Raw genomic sequence first — 18,274 nt, 5'->3', positions numbered from 1 at the left:
AGGGACACAGCGCGAGAGAGTGGGACACAGCGCGAGAGAGTGGGACACAGCGCGAGAGAGTGGGACACAGCGCGAGAGAGGGGGACACAGCGCGAGAGAGGGGGACACAGCGCGAGAGAGGGGGACACAGCGAGAGAGCGAGGGACACAGCGAGAGAGCGAGGGACACAGCGAGAGAGCGATGGACACAGCGGGAGAGCGAGGGACACAGCGCGATAGAGAGGGACACAGCACGAGAGAGAGGGACACAGCACGAGAGAGAGGGACACAGCGCGAGAGAGAGTGACACAGCGCGAGAGAGAGGGACACAGCGCGAGAGAGAGGGACACAGCGAGAGCGAGGGACACAGCGAGAACGAGGGACACAGCGAGAACGAGGGACACATCAAGAGTGCGGGGACACAGAGAGCGACGGACACAACGAGAGCGAGGGACACAGCGAGAGCGAGGGACACAGCGAGAGGGAGAGACACAGCGAGAGCGAGAGACACACCGAGAGCGAGGGACACAGCGAGAGCGAGGGACACAGCGAGAGCGAGGGACACAGCGAGAGCGAGGGACACAGAGCGCGAGGGACAGAGATAGCGAGGGACAGAGAGAGTGAGGGACACCGCGAGAGCGAGGGACACAGCGAGAGCGAGGGACACAGCGAGAGCGAGGGACACAGCGAGAGAGGGACACAGAGAGAGAGGTACACAGTGAGTGAGGGACACTGCGAGAACGAGGGACACTGCGAGCGCGAGGGACACTGCGAGCGCGAGGGACACAGAGTGCGCGAGGGACACAGAGTGCGCGAGGGACACAGTGAGAGCGAGGGACACAGCGAGAACGAGGGACACTGCGAGCGCGAGGGACACTGCGAGCGCGAGGGACACAGAGTGCGCGAGGGACACAGAGTGCGCGAGGGACACAGATAAAGCGAGAGACACAGCGAGAGCGAGGGACACAGCGAGAGTGAGGGACACAGCGAGCTCGAGGGTAAGGGATGCAGGGAGAGCGACGGACACAGCGAGAGCGAGGGACACAGCAAGAGCGAGGGACACAGTGAGAGTGAGGGACGCAGGGAGAGCGATGGACACAGCGAATGCGAGGGACACAGAGCGCGAGGTACACTGCGAGAGAGAGGGACACAGAGAGCGAGGGACACAGAGAGCGAGGGACAAAGAGAGCGAGGGACACAGAGAGCGAGGGACACAGAGAGCGAGGGACACAGGGAGTGAGGGACACAGGGAGCGAGGGACACAGGGAGCGAGGGACACAGGGAGCGAGGGACACAGAGAGAGCAAGGGACACAGAGAGAGCGAGGGACATAGAGAGAGCGAGGGACAGAGAGAGAGAGAGGGACAGAGAGAGAGAGAGGGACAAAACAAGAGAGAGAGAGGGACACAGCGAGAGAGAGAGGGACACAGCGAGAGATAGGGGGACACAGCGAGAGAGACGGGGAGACAGCGAGAGAGACGGGGAGACAGCGAGAGAGAGGGACACAGCGAGAGAGAGAGGGACACAGCGAGAGAGTTGGACACAGCGAAAGCGAGGGACACAGAGAGAGCGAGGCACACAGTGAGCGCGAGGGACACAGAGAGAGCGAGGGACACAGAGAGAGAGAGGGACACAGCAAGAGAGGGAGGGACACAGCGAGAGAGCAAGGGACACAACGAGAGAGAGGGGGAGACAGCGAGAGAGAGGGACACAGCGAGAGAGTGAGTGACACAGCGAGATAGAGAGGGACACAGCGAGAGAGATGGACACAGAGAGCGAGGGACACAGAGAGATCGAAGGACACAGAGAGAGCGAGGGACACAGCGAGAGAGAGAGTGACACAGCGAGAGAGATGGACACAGCAAGAGAGATGGACACAGCGAGAGAGATGGACACAGCGAGAGAGTGAGGGACACTGCGAGAGCGTGGGACACTGCGAGAGCGAGGGACACAGCGAGAGCGAGGGACACAGCGAGAGCGAGGGACACAGAGAGGGAGGTACACAGAGCGAGGGACACTGCGAGAACGGGGGACACAGCGAGAGCGAGGGACACTGCGAGAGCGAGGGACACTGAGAGAGCGAGGGACACAGAGAGCGAGGGACACAGCGAGAGCGAGGGACACAGCGAGAGCGAGGGACACAGCGAGAGCGAGGGACACAGAGCGCGAGGGACACAGCGAGAGCGAGGGACACTGCGAGAGCGAGGGACACAGCGAGAGCGAGGGACAGAGAGAGCGAGGGACACTGCGAGAGCGAGGGACACAGCGAGAGCGAGGGACACAGAGCGCGAGGGACAGAGAGAGCGAGGGACACTGCGAGAGCGAGGGACACAGAGAGCGCGAGGGACAGAGAGAGCGAGGGACACTGCGAGAGCGAGGGACACTGCGAGAGCGAGCGATACAGTGAGAGTGAGGGACACAGCAAGAGCGAGGGACACAGCGAGAGCGAGAGCGAGGGACACAGCGAGAGCGAGAGCGAGAGCGAGGGACACAGCGAGAGCGAGGGACACAGCGAATGCGAGGGACACAGCGAATGCGAGGGACATTGCGAGAGCGAGGGACACAGAGAGCGAGGGACACTGCGAGAGCGAGGGACACTGCGAGAGCGAGGGACACTGCGAGAACGAGGGACAAGGCGAGAGCGAGGGACACTGCGAGAACGAGGGACACTGCGAGAGCGAGGGACACAGCGAGAGCGAGGGACACTGCGAGAGCGAGGGACACTGCGAGAGCGAGCGATACAGTGAGAGTGAGGGACACAGCAAGAGCGAGGGACACAGCGAGAGCGGGAGCGAGGGACACAGCGAGAGCGAGAGCGAGGGACACAGCGAGAGCGAGGGACACAGCGAGAGCGAGAGCGAGGGACACAGCGAGAGCGAGGGACACAGCGAATGCGAGGGACACAGCGAATGCGAGGGACATTGCGAGAGCGAGGGACACAGAGAGCGAGGGACACTGCGAGAGCGAGGGACACTGCGAGAGCGAGGGACACTGCGAGAACGAGGGACAAAGCGAGAGCGAGGGACACTGCGAGAACGAGGGACACTGCGAGAGCGAGGGACACAGCGAGAGCGAGGGACACAGCGAGAGTGAGGGACACAGCGAGAGCAAGGGACACAGCGATAGAGGGACACAGAGAGAGAGCTACACAGAGCGAGGGACACTGCGAGAACGAGGGACACAGCGAGAGCGAAGGACACTGCGAGAGCGAGGGACACACAGAGAGCGAGGGACACACAGAGAGCGAGAGACACACAGAGAGCGAGGGTCACAGAGAACGAGGGACCCACAGAGAGCGAGGGGCCCACAGAGAGCGAGGGACCCACAGAGAGCGAGGGACCCACAGAGAGCGAGGGACACAGAGAGAGCGAGGGACACAGCTAGAGCGAAGGACACAGAGAGAGAGTGAGGGACACAGCGAGAGAGGAGGTGGACACAGCGAGAGAGAGGGGGACACAGCGAGAGAGCGAGGGACACAGCGAGAGAGCGAGGGACACAGCGCGAGAGAGAGGGACACAGCGAGAGCGAGAGGGACACAGCGAGAGAGAGGAGAACACACCGAGAGAGAGGGGGACACAGCGAGAGAGCGAGGAACACAGCGAGAGAGAGAGAGGAACACAGCGAGAGAGAGAGAGGGACACAGCGAGAGAGAGAGGGACACAGCGAGAGAGAGAGAGGGACGGAGCGAGAGAGAGAGAGGGACACAGCGAGAGAGAGGGACACAGCGAGAGAGAGAGAGAGGGACTCAGCGAGAGAGAGAGAGAGGGACACAGCGCGCGAGAGAGGGACACAGCGAGAGAGAGAGGGACACAGCGCGAGAGGGAGGGACACAGCGTGAGAGAGAGGGACACAGCGCGAGAGAGAGGGACACAGCGGACACAGCGTGAGAGAGAGGGACACAGCGAGAGAGCGAGGGACACAGCGAGAGAGCGAGGGACACAGCGCGAGAGAGAGGGACACAGCGAGAGAGAGAGGGACACAGCGAGAGAGAGAGGGACACAGCGAGAGAGAGGAGAACACAGCGAGAGAGAGGGGGACACAGCGAGAGAGCGAGAGAGAGAGAGGAACACAGCGAGAGAGAGAGAGGGACACAGCGAGAGAGGTACACAGTGAGTGAGGGACACTGCGAGAACGAGGGACACTGCGAGCGCGAGGTACACTGCGAGCGCGAGGGACACAGAGTGCGCGAGGGACACAGAGTGCGCGAGGGACACAGTGAGAGCGAGGGACACAGCGAGAACGAGGGACACTGCGAGCGCGAGGGACACTGCGAGCGCGAGGGACACAGAGTGCGCGAGGGACACAGAGTGCGCGAGGGACACAGATAAAGCGAGAGACACAGCGAGAGCGAGGGACACAGCGAGAGTGAGGGACACAGCGAGAGCGAGAGTAAGGGATGCAGGGAGAGCGAGGGACACAGCGAGAGCGAGGGACACAGCAAGAGCGAGGGACACAGTGAGAGTGAGGGACGCAGGGAGAGCGAGGGACACAGCGAATGCGAGGGACACAGAGCGCGAGGTACACTGCGAGAGAGAGGGACACAGAGAGCGAGGGACACAGAGAGCGAGGGACAAAGAGAGCGAGGGACACAGAGAGCGAGGGACACAGAGAGCGAGGGACACAGGGAGTGAGGGACACAGGGAGCGAGGGACACAGGGAGCGAGGGACACAGGGAGCGAGGGACACAGAGAGAGCAAGGGACACAGAGAGAGCGAGGGACATAGAGAGAGCGAGGGACAGAGAGAGAGAGAGGGACAGAGAGAGAGAGAGGGACAAAACAAGAGAGAGAGAGGGACACAGCGAGAGAGAGAGGGACACAGCGAGAGATAGGGGGACACAGCGAGAGAGACGGGGAGACAGCGAGAGAGACGGGGAGAGAGCGAGAGAGAGGGACACAGCGAGAGAGAGAGGGACACAGCGAGAGAGTTGGACACAGCGAAAGCGAGGGACACAGAGAGAGCGAGGCACACAGTGAGCGCGAGGGACACAGAGAGAGCGAGGGACACAGAGAGAGAGAGGGACACAGCAAGAGAGGGAGGGACACAGCGAGAGAGCGAGGGACACAACGAGAGAGAGGGGGAGACAGCGAGAGAGAGGGACACAGCGAGAGAGTGAGTGACACAGCGAGAGAGAGAGGGACACAGCGAGAGAGATGGACACAGAGAGCGAGGGACACAGAGAGATCGAAGGACACAGAGAGAGCGAGGGACACAGCGAGAGAGAGAGGGACACAGCGAGAGAGATGGACACAGCAAGAGAGATGGACACAGCGAGAGAGATGGACACAGCGAGAGAGTGAGGGACACAGCGAGCGAGGGACAGAGAGAGAGCGAGGGACACAGAGTGAGCGAGGGACACAGAGAGAGAGAGGGACACAGCAAGAGAGAGAGGGACACAGCGAGAGAGCGAGGGACACAACGAGAGAGAGGGGGAGACAGCAAGACAGAGGGACACAGCGAGAGAGTGAGTGACACAGCGAGAGAGGGACACTGCGAGAGGGAGGGACACTGTGAGAGCGAGGGACACTGCGAGAGCGAGGGACACAGCGAGCGCGAGGGACACTGCGAGAGCGAGGGACACTGCAAGAGCGTGGGACTCTGCGAGAGCGTGGGACACTGCGAGAGCGAGGGACACAGCGAGAGCGAGGGACACAGCGAGAGCGAGGGACACAGCGAGAGCGAGGGACACAGAGAGAGAGGTACACAGAGCGAGGTACACTGCGAGAACGGGGGACACAGCGAGAGCGAGGGACACTGCGAGAGCGAGGGACACTGAGAGAGCGAGGGACACAGAGAGCGAGGGACACAGCGAGAGCGAGGGACACAGCGAGAGCGAGGGACACAGCGAGAGCGAGGGACACAGAGCGCGAGGGACACAGCGAGAGCGAGGGACACTGCGAGAGCGAGGGACACAGCGAGAGCGAGGGACAGAGAGAGCGAGGGACACTGCGAGAGCGAGGGACACAGCGAGAGCGAGGGACACAGAGCGCGAGGGACACAGCGAGAGCGAGGGACACTGCGAGAGCGAGGGACACAGAGAGCGCGAGGGACAGAGAGAGCGAGGGACACTGCGAGAGCGAGGGACACTGCGAGAGCGAGCGATACAGTGAGAGTGAGGGACACAGCAAGAGCGAGGGACACAGCGAGAGCGAGAGTGAGGGACACAGCGAGAGCGAGAGCGAGGGACACAGCGAGAGCGAGGGACACGGCGAATGCGAGGGACACAGCGAATGCGAGGGACATTGCGAGAGCGAGGGACACAGAGAGCGAGGGACACTGCGAGAGCGAGGGACACTGCGAGAGCGAGGGACACTGCGAGAACGAGGGACAAGGCGAGAGCGAGGGACACTGCGAGAACGAGGGACACTGCGAGAGCGAGGGACACAGTGAGAGCGAGGGACACTGCGAGAGCGAGGGACACTGCGAGAGCGAGCGATACAGTGAGAGTGAGGGACACAGCAAGAGCGAGGGACACAGCGAGAGCGGGAGCGAGGGACACAGCGAGAGCGAGAGCGAGGGACACAGCGAGAGCGAGGGACACAGCGAATGCGAGGGACACAGCGAATGCGAGGGACATTGCGAGAGCGAGGGACACAGAGAGCGAGGGACACTGCGAGATCGAGGGACACTGCGAGAGCGAGGGACACTGCGAGAACGAGGGACAAAGCGAGAGCGAGGGACACTGCGAGAACGAGGGACACTGCGAGAGCGAGGGACACAGCGAGAGCGAGGGACACAGCGAGAGTGAGGGACACAGCGAGAGCGAGGGACACAGCGATAGAGGGACACAGAGAGAGAGCTACACAGAGCGAGGGACACTGCGAGAACGAGGGACACAGCGAGAGTGAGGGACACTGCGAGAGCGAGGGACACACAGAGAGCGAGGGACACACAGAGAGCGAGAGACACACAGAGAGCGAGGGTCACAGAGAACGAGGGACCCACAGAGAGCGAGGGGCCCACAGAGAGCGAGGGACCCACAGAGAGCGAGGGACCCACAGAGAGCGAGGGACACAGAGAGAGCGAGGGACACAGCTAGAGCGAAGGACACAGAGAGAGAGTGAGGGACACAGCGAGAGAGGAGGTGGACACAGCGAGAGAGAGGGGGACACAGCGAGAGAGCGAGGGACACAGCGAGAGAGCGAGGGACACAGCGCGAGAGAGAGGGACACAGCGAGAGAGAGAGGGACACAGCGAGAGAGAGGAGAACACACCGAGAGAGAGGGGGACACAGCGAGAGAGCGAGGAACACAGCGAGAGAGAGAGAGGAACACAGCGAGAGGGAGAGAGGGACACAGTGAGAGAGAGAGGGACACAGCGAGAGAGAGAGAGGGACGCAGCGAGAGAGAGAGAGGGACACAGCGAGAGAGAGGGACACAGCGAGAGAGAGAGAGAGGGACTCAGCGAGAGAGAGAGAGAGGGACACAGCGCGAGAGAGAGGGACACAGCGTGAGAGAGAGGGACACAGCGCGAGAGAGGGGGACACAGCGGACACAGCGTGAGAGAGAGGGACACAGCGAGAGAGCGAGGGACACAGCGAGAGAGCGAGGGACACAGCGCGAGAGAGAGGGACACAGCGAGAGATAGAGGGACACAGCGAGAGAGAGGAGAACACAGCGAGAGAGAGGGGGACACAGCGAGAGAGCGAGAGAGAGAGAGGAACACAGCGAGAGAGAGAGAGGGACACAGCGAGAGAGAGAGGGACACAGCGAGAGAGAGAGAGGGACGCAGCGAGAGAGAGAGAGGGACACAGCGAGAGAGAGGGACACAGCGAGAGAGAGAGAGAGGGACTCAGCGAGAGAGAGAGAGAGGGACACAGCGCGAGAGAGAGGGACACAGCGAGAGAGAGAGGGACACAGCGCGAGAGAGAGGGACACAGCGTGAGAGAGAGGGACACAGCGCGAGAGAGAGGGACACAGCGGACACAGCGTGAGAGAGAGGGACACAGCGCGAGAGAGAGGGACACAGCGCGAGAGAGAGGGACACAGCGCGAGAGAGTGGGACACAGCGCGAGAGAGTGGGACACAGCGCGAGAGAGTGGGACACAGCGCGAGAGAGGGGGACACAGCGCGAGAGAGGGGGACACAGCGAGAGAGCGAGGGACACAGCGCGAGAGAGCGAGGGACACAGCGAGAGAGCGATGGACACAGCGGGAGAGCGAGGGACACAGCGCGAGAGAGAGGGACACATCGCGAGAGAGAGGGACACATCGCGAGAGAGAGGGACACAGCGAGAGCGAGGGACACAGCGAGAACGAGGGACACAGCGAGAACGAGGGACACAGCGAGAACGAGGGACACATCAAGAGTGCGAGGGACACAGAGAGCGAGGGACACAGCGAGAGCGAGGGACACAGCGAGAGCGAGGGACACAGCGAGACGGAGAGACACAGCGAGAGCGAGAGACACACCGAGAGCGAGGGACACAGCGAGAGCGAGGGACACAGCGAGAGCGAGGGACACAGCGAGAGCGAGGGACACAGAGCGCGAGGGACAGAGATAGCGAGGGACAGAGAGAGTGAGGGACACCGCGAGAGCGAGGGACACAGCGAGAGCGAGGGACACAGCGAGAGCGAGGGACACAGCGAGAGCGAGGGACACAGCGAGAGAGGGACACAGAGAGAGAGGTACACAGTGAGTGAGGGACACTGCGAGAACGAGGGACACTGCGAGCGCGAGGGACACTGCGAGCGCGAGGGACACAGAGTGCGCGAGGGACACAGAGTGCGCGAGGGACACAGATAAAGCGAGAGACACAGCGAGAGCGAGGGACACAGCGAGAGTGAGGGACACAGCAAGAGCGAGAGTAAGGGACGCAGGGAGAGCGAGGGACACAGCGCGAGCGAGGGACACAGCAAGAGCGAGGGACACAGTGAGAGTGAGGGACGCAGGGAGAGCGAGGGACACAGCGAATGCGAGGGACACAGAGCGCGAGGTACACTGCGAGAGCGAGGGTCACAGAGAGCGAGGTACACTGCGAGAGAGAGGGACACAGAGAGCGAGGGACACTGCGAGAGCGAGGGACACTGCGAGAGCGAGGGACACAGCGAGAGCGAGGGACACTGTGAGAGCGAGGGACACAGAGAGCGAGGTACACTGCGAGAGAGAGGGACACAGAGAGCGAGGGACACTGCGAGAGCGAGGGACACTGCGAGAGCGAGGGACACAGCGAGAGCGAGGGACACAGCGAATGCGAGGGACACAGAGAGAGCAAGGGACACAGCGAGAGCGAGGGACACAGAGAGCGTGAGGGACAATGCGAGAGCGAGGGACACTGCGAGAGCGAGGGACACCGCGAGAGCGAGGGACACTGCGAGAGCGAGCGTTACAGTGAGAGCGAGGGACACAGCAAGAGCAAGGGACACAGCGAGAGCGAGAGCGAGGGATACAGCGAGAGCGAGAGCTAGGGACACAGCGAGAGCGAGGGACACAGCGAATGCGAGAGGCACAGAGCGCGAGGGACACTGCAAGAGTGAGGGACACAGAGAGCGAGGGACACTGCGAGAGCGAGGGACACTGCGAGAGCGAGGGACACAGCGAGAGCGAGGGACACAGCGAGAGCGAGGGACACAGCGAGAGCGAGGGACGCAGAGAGAGAGGTACACAGAGCGAGGGACACTGCGAGAACGGGGGACACAGCGAGAGCGAGGGACACAGCGAGAGCGAGGGACAAAGCGAGAGCGAGGGACACAGCGAGAGCGAGGGACACAGCGAGAGCGAGGGACACAGCGAGAGAGGGACACAGAGAGATAGGTACACTGAGCGAGGGACACTGCGAGAACGAGGGACACAGCGAGAGCGAGGGACACTGCGAACGCGAGGGACACACAGAGAGCGAGTGACACACAGAGAGCGAGCGACACAGAGAGCGAGGGACACAGAGAGCGAGGGACACAGAGAGCGAGGGACACAGAGAGCGAGGGACACAGAGAGCGCGCGGGACACAGAGAGAGCGCGGGACACAGAGAGAGCGCGGGACACAGAGAGAGCGCGGGACACAGAGAGAGCGAGGGACACAGAGAGAGCGAGGGACACAGAGAGAGCGAGGGGCACAGAGAGAGCGAGGGACACAGAGAGAGCGAGGGACACAGAGAGCGAGGGACACAGCGAGAGCGAGGGACACAGAGAGATTGAGAGGGACACAGCGTGAGAGTTGGACACAGCGAGAGAGTGAGGGACACACCAAGAGTGTGGGGAACAGAGAGAGCGAGGGACACTGCGAGAGCGAGGGACACTGCGAGAGCGAGGGACACTGCGAGGACGAGGGACACAGCAAGAGCGAGGGACACAGCGAGAGCGAGAGACACAGCGAAAGACACAGCAAGAGCGAGGGACACAGCGCGAGCGAGAGCGAGGGACACAGCGAGAGCGAGGGACACAGCGAGAGTCAGGGACACAGCGAGAGACACAGCAAGAGCGAGGGACACAGCGCGAGCGAGAGCGAGGGACACAGCGAGAGCGAGGGACACAGCGAGAGCGAGGGACACAGTGAGCGCGAGGGACACTGCGAGAGCGAGGGACACAGAGAGCGAGGAACACTGCGAGAGCGAGGGACACTGCGAGAGCGAGGGACACTGCGAGAGCGAGGGACACTGCGACTGCGAGGGACACAGCGAGAGCGAGGGACACACAGAGAGCGAGGGACACACAGAGAGCGAGGGACGCAGAGCGAGGGACACAGAGCGAGGGACACAGAGCGAGGGACACAGAGAGCGAGGGAGACAGAGAGCGAGGGACACAGAGAGCGAGGGACACAGAGAGCGAGGGACACAGAGCGAGGGACACAGAGCGAGGGACACAGAGCGAGGGACACAGAGCGAGGGACACAGATCGAGGAACACAGAGCGAGGGACACAAGGGACACAGAGCGAGGGACAGAGTGAGCGAGGGACACAGGGAGAGCGAGGGACACAGCGAGAGCGAGGGACACAGCGAAAGCGAGGGACACAGCGAGAGCGAGAGCGAGGGACGCAGGGAGAGCGAGGGACAAAGCGAGAGCGAGGGACACAGCGAGAGCGAGGGACACAGCGAGAGCGAGGGACACAGCGAGAGAGGGACACAGAGAGAGAGGCACACAGAGCGAGGGACACAGAGAGAGCGAGGGACACAAAGCGAGCGAGGGACACAGAGAGACCGAGGGACACAGAGAGTGAGGGACACAGATAGAGCGAGGGACACAGAGAGAGCGTGGGACACAGAGAGAGCGAGGGACACAGAGAGAGAGAGGGACACAGCAAGAGAGGGAGGGACACAGCGAGAGAGCGAGGGACACAACGAGAGAGAGGGGGAGACAGCGAGAGAGAGGGACACAGCGAGAGAGTGAGTGACACAGCGAGAGAGAGAGGGACACAGCGAGAGAGATGGACACAGAGAGCGAGGGACACAGAGAGATCGAAGGACACAGAGAGAGCGAGGGACACAGCGAGAGAGAGAGGGACACAGCGAGAGAGATGGACACAGCAAGAGAGATGGACACAGCGAGAGAGATGGACACAGCGAGAGAGTGAGGGACACAGCGAGCGAGGGACAGAGAGAGAGCGAGGGACACAGAGAGAGCGAGGGACACAGAGAGAGAGAGGGACACAGCAAGAGAGAGAGGGACACAGCGAGAGAGCGAGGGACACAACGAGAGAGAGGGGGAGACAGCAAGACAGAGGGACACAGCGAGAGAGTGAGTGACACAGCGAGAGAGGGACACTGCGAGAGCGAGGGACACTGTGAGAGCGAGGGACACTGCGAGAGCGAGGGACACAGCGAGCGCGAGGGACACTGCGAGAGCGAGGGACACTGCAAGAGCGTGGGACACAGCGAGAGCGAGGGACACAGCGAGAGCGAGGGACACAGCGAGAGCGAGGGACACTGCGAGAGCGAGGGACACAGCGAGAGCGAGGGACACAGCGAGAGCGAGGGACACAGAGAGAGAGGTACACAGAGCGAGGGACACTGCGAGAACGGGGGACACAGCGAGAGCGAGGGACACTGCGAGAGCGAGGGACACTGAGAGAGCGAGGGACACAGAGAGCGAGGGACACAGCGAGAGCGAGGGATACAGCGAGAGCGAGGGACACAGCGAGAGCGAGGGACACAGAGCGCGAGGGACACAGCGAGAGCGAGGGACACTGTGAGAGCGAGGGACACAGCGAGAGCGAGGGACACAGCGAGAGCGAGGGACACTGCGAGAGCGAGGGACACAGCGAGAGCGAGGGACACTGCGAGAGCGAGGGACACAGAGAGAGCGAGGGACAGAGAGAGCGAGGGACACTGCGAGAGCGAGGGACACAGCGAGAGCGAGGGACACAGAGCGCGAGGGACAGAGAGAGCGAGGGACACTGCGAGAGCGAGGGACACAGAGAGCGCGAGGGACAGAGAGAGCGAGGGACACTGCGAGAGCGAGGGACACTGCGAGAGCGAGCGATACAGTGAGAGTGAGGGACACAGCAAGAGCGAGGGACACAGCGAGAGCGGGAGCGAGGGACACAGCGAGAGCGAGAGCGAGGGACACAGCGAGAGCGAGAGCGAGGGACACAGCGAGAGCGAGGGACACAGAGAGCGAGGGACACAGAGAGCGAGGGACACAGAGAGCGAGGGACACAGAGAGAGCGCGGGACACAGAGAGAGCGCGGGACACAGAGAGAGCGCGGGACACAGAGAGAGCGCGGGACACAGAGAGAGCGAGGGACACAGAGAGAGCGAGGGGCACAGAGAGAGCGAGGGACACAGAGAGAGCGAGGGACACAGAGAGCGAGGGACACAGCGAGAGCGAGGGACACAGAGAGATTGAGAGGGACACAGCGTGAGAGTTGGACACAGCGAGAGAGTGAGGGACACACCAAGAGTGTGGGGGACAGAGAGAGCGAGGGACACTGCGAGAGCGAGGGACACTGCGAGAGCGAGGGACACTGCGAGGACGAGGGACACAGCAAGAGCGAGGGACACAGCGAGAGCGAGAGACACAGCGAAAGACACAGCAAGAGCGAGGGACACAGCGCGAGCGAGAGCGAGGGACACAGCGAGAGCGAGGGACACAGCGAGAGTCAGGGACACAGCGAGAGACACAGCAAGAGCGAGGGACACAGCGCGAGCGAGAGCGAGGGACACAGCGAGAGCGAGGGACACAGCGAGAGCGAGGGACACAGTGAGCGCGAGGGACACTGCGAGAGCGAGGGACACAGAGAGCGAGGAACACTGCGAGAGCGAGGGACACTGCGAGAGCGAGGGACACTGCGAGAGCGAGGGACACTGCGACTGCGAGGGACACAGCGAGAGCGAGGGACACACAGAGAGCGAGGGACACACAGAGAGCGAGGGACACACAGAGAGCGAGGGACGCAGAGCGAGGGACACAGAGCGAGGGACACAGAGCGAGGGACACAGAGAGCGAGGGAGACAGAGAGCGAGGGACACAGAGAGCGAGGGACACAGAGAGCGAGGGACACAGAGCGAGGGACACAGAGCGAGGGACACAGAGCGAGGGACACAGAGCGAGGGACACAGAGCGAGGAACACAGAGCGAGGGACACAAGGGACACAGAGCGAGGGACAGAGTGAGCGAGGGACACAGGGAGAGCGAGGGACACAGCGAGAGCGAGGGACACAGCGAAAGCGAGGGACACAGCGAGAGCGAGAGCGAGGGACGCAGGGAGAGCGAGGGACAAAGCGAGAGCGAGGGACACAGCGAGAGCGAGGGACACAGCGAGAGCGAGGGACACAGCGAGAGAGGGACACAGAGAGAGAGGCACACAGAGCGAGGGACACAGAGAGAGCGAGGGACACAAAGCGAGCGAGGGACACAGAGAGACCGAGGGACACAGAGAGTGAGGGACACAGATAGAGCGAGGGACACAGAGAGAGCGTGGGACACAGAGAGAGCGAGGGACACAGAGAGAGAGAGGGACACAGCAAGAGAGGGAGGGACACAGCGAGAGAGCGAGGGACACAACGAGAGAGAGGGGGAGACAGCGAGAGAGAGGGACACAGCGAGAGAGTGAGTGACACAGCGAGAGAGAGAGGGACACAGCGAGAGAGATGGACACAGAGAGCGAGGGACACAGAGAGATCGAAGGACACAGAGAGAGCGAGGGACACAGCGAGAGAGAGAGGGACACAGCGAGAGAGATGGACACAGCAAGAGAGATGGACACAGCGAGAGAGATGGACACAGCGAGAGAGTGAGGGACACAGCGAGCGAGGGACAGAGAGAGAGCGAGGGACACAGAGAGAGCGAGGGACACAGAGAGAGAGAGGGACACAGCAAGAGAGAGAGGGACACAGCGAGAGAGCGAGGGACACAACGAGAGAGAGGGGGAGACAGCAAGACAGAGGGACACAGCGAGAGAGTGAGTGACACAGCGAGAGAGGGACACTGCGAGAGCGAGGGACACTGTGAGAGCGAGGGACACTGCGAGAGCGAGGGACACAGCGAGCGCGAGGGACACTGCGAGAGCGAGGGACACTGCAAGAGCGTGGGACACAGCGAGAGCGAGGGACACAGCGAGAGCGAGGGACACAGCGAGAGCGAGGGACACTGCGAGAGCGAGGGACACAGCGAGAGCGAGGGACACAGCGAGAGCGAGGGACACAGAGAGAGAGGTACACAGAGCGAGGGACACTGCGAGAACGGGGGACACAGCGAGAGCGAGGGACACTGCGAGAGCGAGGGACACTGAGAGAGCGAGGGACACAGAGAGCGAGGGACACAGCGAGAGCGAGGGACACAGCGAGAGCGAGGGACACAGCGAGAGCGAGGGACACAGAGCGCGAGGGACACAGCGAGAGCGAGGGACACTGTGAGAGCGAGGGACACAGCGAGAGCGAGGGACACAGCGAGAGCGAGGGACACTGCGAGAGCGAGGGACACAGCGAGAGCGAGGGACACTGCGAGAGCGAGGGACACAGAGAGAGCGAGGGACAGAGAGAGCGAGGGACACAGCGAGAGCGAGGGACACAGAGCGCGAGGGACAGAGAGAGCGAGGGACACTGCGAGAGCGAGGGACACAGAGAGCGCGAGGGACAGAGAGAGCGAGGGACACTGCGAGAGCGAGGGACACTGCGAGAGCGAGCGATACAGTGAGAGTGAGGGACACAGCAAGAGCGAGGGACACAGCGAGAGCGGGAGCGAGGGACACAGCGAGAGCGAGAGCGAGGGACACAGCGAGAGCGAGAGCGAGGGACACAGCGAGAGCGAGGGACACAGCGAATGCGAGGGACACAGCGAATGCGAGGGACATTGCGAGAGCGAGGGACACAGAGAGCGAGTGACACTGCGAGAGCGAGGGACACTGCGAGAGCGAGGGACACTGCGAGAACGAGGGACAAAGCGAGAGCGAGGGACACTGCGAGAACGAGGGACACTGCGAGAGCGAGGGACACAGCGAGAGCGAGGGACACTGCGAGAGCGAGGGACACTGCGAGAGCGAGCGATACAGTGAGAGTGAGGGACACAGCAAGAGCGAGGGACACAGCGAGAGCGGGAGCGAGGGACACAGCGAGAGCGAGAGCGAGGGACACAGCGAGAGCGAGGGACACAGCGAATGCGAGGGACACAGCGAATGCGAGGGACATTGCCAGAGCGAGGGACACAGAGAGCGAGGGACACTGCGAGAGCGAGGGACACTGCGAGAGCGAGGGACACTGCGAGAACGAGGGACAAAGCGAGAGCGAGGGACACTGCGAGAACGAGGGACACTGCGAGAGCGAGGGACACAGCGAGAGCGAGGGACACAGCGAGAGTGAGGGACACAGCGAGAGCGAGGGACACAGCGATAGAGGGACACAGAGAGAGAGCTACACAGAGCGAGGGACACTGCGAGAACGAGGGACACAGCGAGAGCGAGGGACACTGCGAGAGCGAGGGACACACAGAGAGCGAGGGACACACAGAGAGCGAGAGACACACAGAGAGCGAGGGTCACAGAGAACGAGGGACCCACAGAGAGCGAGGGGCCCACAGAGAGCGAGGGACCCACAGAGAGCGAGGGACCCACAGACAGCGAGGGACACAGAGAGAGCGAGGGACACAGCTAGAGCGAGGGACACAGAGAGAGAGTGAGGGACACAGCGAGAGAGGAGGGGACACAGCGAGAGAGAGGGGGACACAGCGAGAGAGTGAGGGACACAGCGAGAGAGCGAGGGACACAGCGCGAGAGAGAGGGACACAGCGAGAGAGAGAGGGACACAGCGAGAGAGAGGAGAACACACCGAGAGAGAGGGGGACACAGCGAGAGAGCGAGGAACACAGCGAGAGAGAGAGAGGAACACAGCGAGAGCGAGAGAGGGACACAGCGAGAGAGAGAGGGACACAGCGAGAGAGAGAGAGGGACGCAGCGAGAGAGAGAGAGGGACACAGCGAGAGAGAGGGACACAGCGAGAGAGAGAGAGAGGGACTCAGCGAGAGAGAGAGGGACACAGCGCGAGATAGAGGGACACAGCGAGAGAGAGAGGGACACAGCGCGAGAGAGGGACACAGCGTGAGAGAGAGGGACACAGCGCGAGAGAGAGGGACACAGCGGACACAGCGTGAGAGAGAGGGACACAGCGAGAGAGCGAGGGACACAGCGAGAGAGCGAGGGACACAGCGCGAGAGAGAGGGACACAGCGAGAGAGAGAGGGACACAGCGAGAGAGTGGAGAACACAGCGAGAGAGAGGGGGACACAGCGAGAGAGCGAGAGAGAGAGAGGAACACAGCGAGAGAGAAAGAGGGACACAGCGAGAGAGAGAGGGACACAGCGAGAGAGAGAGAGGGACGCAGCGAGAGAGAGAGAGGGACACAGCGAGAGAGAGGGACACAGCGAGAGAGAGAGAGGGACTCAGCGAGAGAGAGAGAGAGGGACACAGCGCGAGAGAGAGGGACACAGCGAGAGAGAGAGGGACACAGCGCGAGAGAGAGGGACACAGCGTGAGAGAGAGGGACACAGCGTGAGAGAGAGGGACACAGCGTGAGAGAGAGGGACACAGCGCGAGAGAGAGGGACATAGCGCGAGAGCGAGGGACACAGAGAGAGCGCGGGACACAGAGAGAGCGCGGGACACAGAGAGAGCGCGGGACACAGAGAGAGCGCGGGACACAGAGAGAGCGAGGGACACAGAGAGAGCGAGGGACACAGAGAGAGCGAGGGGCACAGAGAGAGCGAGGGACACAGAGAGAGCGAGGGACACAGAGAGCGAGGGACACAGCGAGAGCGAGGGACACAGAGAGATTGAGAGGGACACAGCGTGAGAGTTGGACACAGCGAGAGAGTGAGGGACACACCAAGAGTGTGGGGGACAGAGAGAGCGAGGGACACTGCGAGAGCGAGGGACACTGCGAGAGCGAGGGACACTGCGAGGACGAGGGACACAGCAAGAGCGAGGGACACAGCGAGAGCGAGAGACACAGCGAAAGACACAGCAAGAGCGAGGGACACAGCGCGAGCGAGAGCGAGGGACACAGCGAGAGCGAGGGACACAGCGAGAGTCAGGGACACAGCGAGAGACACAGCAAGAGCGAGGGACACAGCGCGAGCGAGAGCGAGGGACACAGCGAGAGCGAGGGACACAGCGAGAGCGAGGGACACAGTGAGCGCGAGGGACACTGCGAGAGCGAGGGACACAGAGAGCGAGGAACACTGCGAGAGCGAGGGACACTGCGAGAGCGAGGGATACTGCGACTGCGAGGGACACTGCGACTGCGAGGGACACAGCGAGAGCGAGGGACACACAGAGAGCGAGGGACACACAGAGAGCGAGGGACACACAGAGAGCGAGGGACGCAGAGCGAGGGACACAGAGCGAGGGACACAGAGAGCGAGGGAGACAGAGAGCGAGGGACACAGAGAGCGAGGGACACAGAGAGCGAGGGACACAGAGCGAGGGACACAGAGCGAGGGACACAGAGCGAGGGACACAGAGCGAGGAACACAGAGCGAGGGACACAAGGGACACAGAGCGAGGGACAGAGTGAGCGAGGGACACAGGGAGAGCGAGGGACACAGCGAGAGCGAGGGACACAGCGAAAGCGAGGGACACAGCGAGAGCGAGAGCGAGGGACGCAGGGAGAGCGAGGGACAAAGCGAGAGCGAGGGACACAGCGAGAGCGAGGGACACAGCGAGAGCGAGGGACACAGCGAGAGAGGGACACAGAGAGAGAGGCACACAGAGCGAGGGACACAGAGAGAGCGAGGGACACAAAGCGAGCGAGGGACACAGAGAGACCGAGGGACACAGAGAGTGAGGGACACAGATAGAGCGAGGGACACAGAGAGAGCGTGGGACACAGAGAGAGCGAGGGACACAGAGAGAGGGCCACAGCAAGAGAGGGAGGG

This window comes from Scyliorhinus torazame, chromosome 4, assembly GCF_047496885.1.
Source record: "Scyliorhinus torazame isolate Kashiwa2021f chromosome 4, sScyTor2.1, whole genome shotgun sequence".
In the NCBI taxonomy this organism is placed as follows: Eukaryota; Metazoa; Chordata; class Chondrichthyes; order Carcharhiniformes; family Scyliorhinidae; genus Scyliorhinus; species Scyliorhinus torazame.
The sequence above is the reverse complement of the archived record's forward strand: the minus strand, read 5'-3'. Positions refer to the sequence as shown.